General features: G+C 49.0%; 1 long non-coding RNA gene across 1 annotated transcript; it reads right to left on the reverse strand.

The window, feature by feature from the left end:
- Window positions 1-1,797: 1,797 nt before the first annotated feature.
- On the reverse strand, window positions 1,798-5,353 carry LOC112122776. Its single transcript, XR_003369537.2, has 3 exons — window positions 5,262-5,353; window positions 4,195-4,250; window positions 1,798-2,843 (listed from the first exon to the last, which is right to left on the reverse strand). It is a non-coding gene; the product is annotated as an uncharacterized LOC112122776 (long non-coding RNA).
- Window positions 5,354-7,039: the final 1,686 nt, after the last annotated feature.

A 7,039-nucleotide genomic window follows, 5' to 3' on the forward strand; every position in this document is an offset into this window, starting at 1 on the left:
GCCCTCCCCTTACTCAGCCCACATGGAGAAACTGACCTGGATGCACAAAGTGCCTGGTGTTGCAGCTCCCCCCTCACCCCCCTGAAACTCCACCCATGATGGCGGACCACCTGGGACTGTATGCCACAGCTCACAGTTTGGGAACCACTGGGCTATATGATCGCAGTGAGCCCATCTGACTTTATAATCTACAAATCTACCTAAAATCTATTTTTGCAGAAAAGGTTGGGTCACAATTAATTGTGGCAAAATGGTAAAAGTAAAATCAAAATTCAGATTTGTCTTTTAATTTTGAAGAGACCAACCAGCTCAGCATCTCATACGTGAACATAAGAACAGCCATAGTGGGTCAGACCAAAGGTCCATCTAGCCCAGTATCCTGTCTTCCGACAGTGGCCAATGCCAGGTGCCCCAGAGGGAATGAACAGAACAGGGAATCATCAAGTGATCCATCCCCTGTCACCCATTCCCAGCTTCTGGCAAACAGAGGTTAGGGACGCCATCCCTGCCCATCGTGGCTAATAGCCATTGATGGACCTATCCTCTATGAACCTATCTAGTTCTTTTTTGAACCCTGTTATAGTCTTGTGAATCCTGGGATAGTGTTCATGTGAGCGTGAAGTAAAATAAATTGGCAAGCATGTTGGTGTCTAACAGCAGATGCAAAAGATTGGCAGACAGTAACACGGCTGCTACTCTGAAACTAGTCCGTAGACTGGGACTCAGTTCTTTTATTCTCCAAACAGAATTGGAAGCTTTCCCTTTTGGACGTGTGCCTTTTCACACTTACAGAATGAGATACAGGCTCACAAAGGTGAATCACATAACATTGTATTTAAAGAGTGTGAGGCGCTCAGATACTAGGCGGATGGGGGCCATATAAGTACCTAAGACATCGATTATAAGCCCTTTGGCTTGTTTTGCACTGGATTTTTTTAATGAGTTCTTCTGCTAGAAAAAAATACTTTTGAGGAAATACTGTTGAGGAAAAAACCACAACAATCCTTGGTGCTGAGCAGACAGACTGCAGTGTTGTGTTTTGTTTTACCAGCTGGAGCTCTTTCAGGGTGTGGGGCTGCATTCCTCAACCTCAGATCGTCCTTGCCTAATGCATCATGTACTCTAGGAATTGTGTCGAGGTTAGCTAACGAATACACCACTGCAGAACACAGCAAAGTCACTGGGAGGAAAATTCTCTAGGGAAATCGAGCTCTGACTTGTTGGTTATACAAAGAAATCAGCAAGGGGAAAACCTAGGAGCTGAACTAGAGCTAATTGTTCCATCAGGGACATGAAACAAGCACAGCACAAAGCAAACTTTCAGCATTTCCATAGACCCAAGCCCAGACTTGTCATGGCATAAGCAGAAAGAGTGAGAAGCCCCACTGAACCAAGCATTAGGAGAATGTTTCTCCACCTAATTCGTTCAGCATTTCAGTGTACCTGACTCTGGATAAGCCAATTGGACATGGAGGAAGCTACTTTACCCCTTCTTTGTGTAATGGGGAGAGTAAACAATCCACAAAGACTCCAAATGGGTCACTCAGGTATGTTTTGTGATGGGGTTTGTTCTTTTCAATCAATTTATTGAAATGTCTGTATCTGCAAAGTTAGCACTATATCAGCACAACTTGGAAAACCCACGTAATTAAACAGCCAGGACAGCTTAGCAAAGCAGCTTAGCACGGCAAACCCAGCACACCACGATAAAATCTGTGCTGCGTGGCAAAGCATACACAGCCAGAACTAGACAGGGAATCGGGCACAGTGTAAGAAAGTCAGCATAGCATGATACAGTCAGTGCAGCGTGGCCCATATGGCATAGTGTGAACAGTACACTCAGAGCAGCGAGGTGCAGGCAGAGCAGCATGGCACAGCCATTGATACACAATTCCTATTTGCATAATACACCAATCTTGAACCTGACAAATCAGCAGCTATATTTGCCCCCACTCTCCCGTCTAATGATGGAAATTCCACATTTCACTTTGTCTCTTAGCCTTCCAAAAATTCACTAACTGAAATGACAGAGGCTGTGCTCAGCACCAGTGGTGGTTCTGTTGGTCCATATTTTATGAACCACCTGATGGTTCTGGATTCCTGCAATTTCTTCCCATGCCCTGTCAGTCAAGCTCACAATGTCCTCTCCTCAGCCTAGCAGAGGGAGTCCAGTTCTTATTATAAGGCATCGCAATGGCTCCTTTGCCCTCCAGCAGAGCAGGAGGAATCAGGCCTGGAAAAGGAGTGGAATATGGCAGACAGGAAACTGCTCAAGATCCTCCCAAACCTGCACTTCCCCCCACTCTTTCACTCCCTGCTGTGACCATTTCCAGCTGAGGAAGCGAAGTGATGGCCCACAGTGAAGGTGCTTCTTGCTCCCAGAGGTAAATTTACCAGTTGTGGGCTCTTGCAGCAGCTTTGCATCTTCAAAAACCCTGCAACCAGAAGCTTCCTGCATGATCCTCCACTCCTAAAACCACCTCACCGCTCGCCCTGGCCTCCTTCAGAAGTGGAGGCTGGAGAGCACATTCTTGGCGGGATCCTGGTAACAACGACGCATGTCAAATGCCTCATGTTTGCTGGTCCTTTCTCTTCTTGCCATTTTCTTTCTGAATCACAGGCTGGATGGACAGTAGAGATACAGCCAGGAACAAATGGCAAGGTCACCTCTGCAGCGGAAAGCCTGATCAAGAGCCCCACAGTTCCTTCTGGCCTGGGACAGTTCCCATCCTCCTTTGGGGGGCACCTCTCTGCCCAGAACTCATCGGGGTGACTCACAAGGGAGGAGACCGGTGCTTGTGAAAAGCATTTTCTAGGAAGTTGGCCAGCATTTCACAGTCATCCTAGGAGAAAGGAATCAGCAGGTTAATTAGGCTTGGTGTAGCTGAGAGCACTCCCCACATTTAATCCTCACTATCACCTCTCATGTCTCTACAGTAGCAAGGAGAAGAGGAGAACTGGTGAGCATGACTGCAGATGTACAGGGCCATGGAGATCCAGAGAGGCAAAGGTAAGGTAAGCAGAGCAACTGATGCTGTAGAGGGGTCATCGGATTGCCAGGAGCCTCGTGGTAACATTCTCCTACCCAAGTGAAGGAAGGATTTGTTAATTTCCCTGCCGCGGAGGGTCACACACGCCACGACACCCACAAAATCACCGGCTTGTGGAAGACTTTTCTCTCTGCTTCTTAACAGAAAATTGTTTGACTTTCGAATCAACAGATTGTACCAGGAGCCACATATTTTCCAGAAATGCTCTACGGGAGGGGACTCCTGTTCTTTCCCAAATCTTCCCCATTCATTTTGGCAGATGACCTCTGTTCTATATGGTCCATATGCTCAGGAGGCTGTCCAGGAACGACGTATAAATGCACCATCTTGCAAGTGGCCAGCAGGTAAAGCTGTTTGTCAAAGGAGCTGACTAATTGCTTGGGTAGGGTCAGGATTCAGATTGAGGAATTCTCCCAGACTTCACTTATGGTTTCCAAATTCCCAACTCATGGCCAAAACGCGACACCATTTTCTGGCAAAAATAAGTGTGTCTGCTTCCTCCTAGCCAGGCTTCCTCCAGGCAACTCTGCTACTCGAAGCAGCTGCATCCCCCTGGCTCTGGACTGCTGAACTAGCTCTGGGGCCACTGAAGAGAAATGTGCTGTGCACAAGTTTGATGGTGAGGGAATTGGTTCCATCTTCTGGCCAGGTAGAAAGCTGCAGTGTAGGTCAGTGACTGCTGTCTGGGGCAGCAGCAGGCACGGGTGCTTCTCTGGGGGAGGCAGGAGGTGGCAGAGAGTCTCATCTGGGCTCTTTGCTCTAGGCAGCTCTTCTGGTTTCATACTCCAGAATCATTTTTAAATTTGGTCCCACTCACTGTGTGACTCATGCCATGATAATATGGCTACTCCTGTCATTGGAGCAGCCTGGAGCCAGGCCTGAGCAAAGCAGATAGGCAAAGAGTGGCAGCATGGTAAAAAGTAGGGGGTTCATCATGCAACCATAAAATGGCCCCGTCTGACCCTGGTCACAGTCATAAGAACAAGCTTGCTTAAATGGGAAAATAAGTGAGTGGACTGCCCAGGTCATGCCCCTGAGGCCTAGGGTGTGGTGGAGAATTAGCGAGTCCTGTGTTAATATATCGGCAGCAGATCCCTGCCTGAGTGAGCCGCGCACATTCTAAAGGAGGGGGGAGGAGGCTCACCTCATGGATGAATCCGTAGTGCACCAGCTCTGAGGCCAAGCCCTTGGAACTGTCAGCTGCAGAAACAGGGTTAACGGTGAGAACAGGAAATTCATGCCGCTCGCGTTCCCTCCAGAGAGCACCTCTCCTGGCACACAGCCCAGCTGGAAGCTTTTGCTGATGCATTTGGCTTTGGGGACACAGATGGAGTGAGCCTAGGGCTGGCTGAGCACCAGCCCATGTGACTATGGGGCAGACAGAGTGTGTAGGTGAGCACTGAGTGGGCCTCATGCCAAGTGCCGGGTGGAATGAGCTTTGCAAGGTTCCACTCCCAGACCAGGCAAAGTGTGGCCATCTCAGCAGAACGCCCTTTTGACATTCTTGGCTCAGAAACCAAAAAGGGCCTTTTATGATACCAAGCCCTGTGAAGGGAGATCCCTGGCTCTGGGCTTTTCGGCTGTCTGTGAGGCCAGATAAAGAACTCTGACTCCAGGGCGCTCGATAAGGATGGCTGCACTTCCTCCAGAGGGCTCCTGTCTTCCCCATGAGTCGGGCTGGGACTGGGCATGCTCTGAAGAGAACCACCTCTGGGCTCTGCAGCAGAGCCAGGATGAATGGCTGGGAACTTTCACACCATACAAGGGCAGCTCATCACTCAGCCATGGACTTTTCCCCTTTACTAAAGCTGCAGAAAAAGGCTGCTGTCTTAGGGGAGAAACTACCTACTTCCTCTTCTCTTGACAGGTGTCACAGTATTGTTGTGCAGAGGTGAAATTCTGATCAGGATAATGTGAATGTTCCTAATGGCCATTCCACTATGCTCCCAAAGGCTGTGAGCCCGGACACCCACTGCTCTGGGGACACAGGTGGGCAGGACCCTGCACCTGGCTGGCAGGGTTCAGGCTGCCTCCTCCAGTGCAGAGAGGAAAGGAAACCAGGTTGTAAACAGACTGAGCTCTTTGGAGTAAGGACCACGTCCTCCTGTAAGTCTGAGCATGGCCTTGTGCCATGGGGCCCAACCCTGCTCAGGGCCCTCAGGCACGACTACTAGATCAATAATAGGACATGATAATTATAAATAAACCTACTTGGCAGCAGGTCGTAGCTTAACTGTCGGTGCAGCTTGTCCTCCAGGGTTAGCAAGAGCGTGAGCTGCAGCAGGAAGAGAGAGCGTATTAGAAAAGAGCATCAGCTTCTCCTTAGGAAACAAACATGCAGCTTCTTCAGCCAGCACCAGAGGCTGCTGGGAGAAACAGGTAGTGCTGGTGCAGGAGATTGCGGTCAGACATGCCCTTTGAAGGCCCTGCCTGGAATGAATGTGCCCTTTCCTCTATCACAGCTAAAATGTTACATTACACTGGGAGAAGGGTAGGGTCGGAGACACCCCGCCCAGTGCAACAATCCCAAGTCTTTCCCTCTCCAACCTCACTACAGGCTGCAGTGAGTGCTCTGGGAGTTCCTCGCAGAGGATAAAGGGCTCAGGATCCCTCCAAGGATCCGCCCGGAGAATGTTAGCTGAATAGAACAAGTCCTAGTGTCATTATTGTCCTTGCAATGATAAAAGAGCCACAGATCAAAATCTCCAGATCCTGGATACAGCTCCCTCTTTCTAAAGGGGACCCCTCAAGCCATGATCCTGTCCCTTTGGAATCACAGAACCCCCAAGAGATGAACAAGGGATCCCAGGCACACTTGCACCAGAGCAGAGGAATTTCCCCCCTACTGTTACTCACACCTTCTTGTCAACTATTTGAAATGGGCCATCCTGATTATCACTATACAAGTTTTTTTTTCTCCTGCTGATAATAGCCCACCTTAATCGATTAGTCTCATTAGAGTTGGTATAGCAACCCCCATTTTTTCATGTTCTCTGTATCTATCTATCTTCCTACTGTATTTTCCACTGCATGCATCTGATGTAGTGGGCTTTAGCCCACGAAAGCTTATGCTCAAATAAATTTGTTAGTCTCTAAGGTGCCACAAGGACTCCTTGTTGTTTTTGCTGATACAGGCTAACACAGCTACCACTCTGAAATTAGCCCCTGTGTGACTACATAACCTGGCCGAGCAGAACGGAGAGATGCTGCAGCCAGTGTTAGACCTATGACAATTACTGATTTATACAGCACCATGGGGGCACCCAGCCCCCACAAAATACATGAAGTCCCTAGGCTCTGTTTGCCAGAAGCTGGGAATGGACAACAGGGGATGGATCACTTGATGATTACCTGTTCTGTTCATTCCCTCTGGGGCACCTGGCATTGGCCACTGTCAGAAGACAAGATACTGGGCTAGATGGACCTTTGGTCTGATCCAGTATGGCCGTTCTTATGGAGGCAAGGGCCCTACCCCTAAGGAGCTTACAGTCAGCTTTGGAGAAACACCAGGAAGCTGCAAGGACCAGGTGTGGGAGGCCACAGACAGGAGAGAAGCAACAGAAAGAGACACAGGTCTGTGGATTTTGATCCCCTCCCACAGTTCATGAGTTTGCACCTCATGTTTGGGTTTGCCCCATTATAGGGAAGGAGCTGCCCACTAAACTCAGAGCTGGCCCAGCTTGGCAGGGTTCAGATCTGGGGTTTGGGTTCAGGCTTGTCTACACAAGAAAGCAGCACTGGTTTAACTGAAGGTGTGACTTTAATCTGATTTAGCTAAACTGATGCTAACCCTGATGTGGGCACTTATTTTGATTTAAGAGCAGCATACTTCAGTTTCTCTTCAACTCCCAAGAGCGGCCACTCAGGGGCTTGCACCAGTTTAACTAAATTGGTTTAAAAATTGCTGTGAGTTAAACCGGTGCAACCTGCTCATCTAGACATGACCGAAGTGACAGCAGTGAATCTTGGGGAAGGCAATGAAGGTGCAG

The sequence above is a fragment of the Terrapene carolina genome, unplaced genomic scaffold, assembly GCF_002925995.2.
Source record: "Terrapene carolina triunguis isolate 2854851 unplaced genomic scaffold, T_m_triunguis-2.0 Scaffold47577, whole genome shotgun sequence".
NCBI lineage: Eukaryota > Metazoa > Chordata > Testudines > Emydidae > Terrapene > Terrapene triunguis.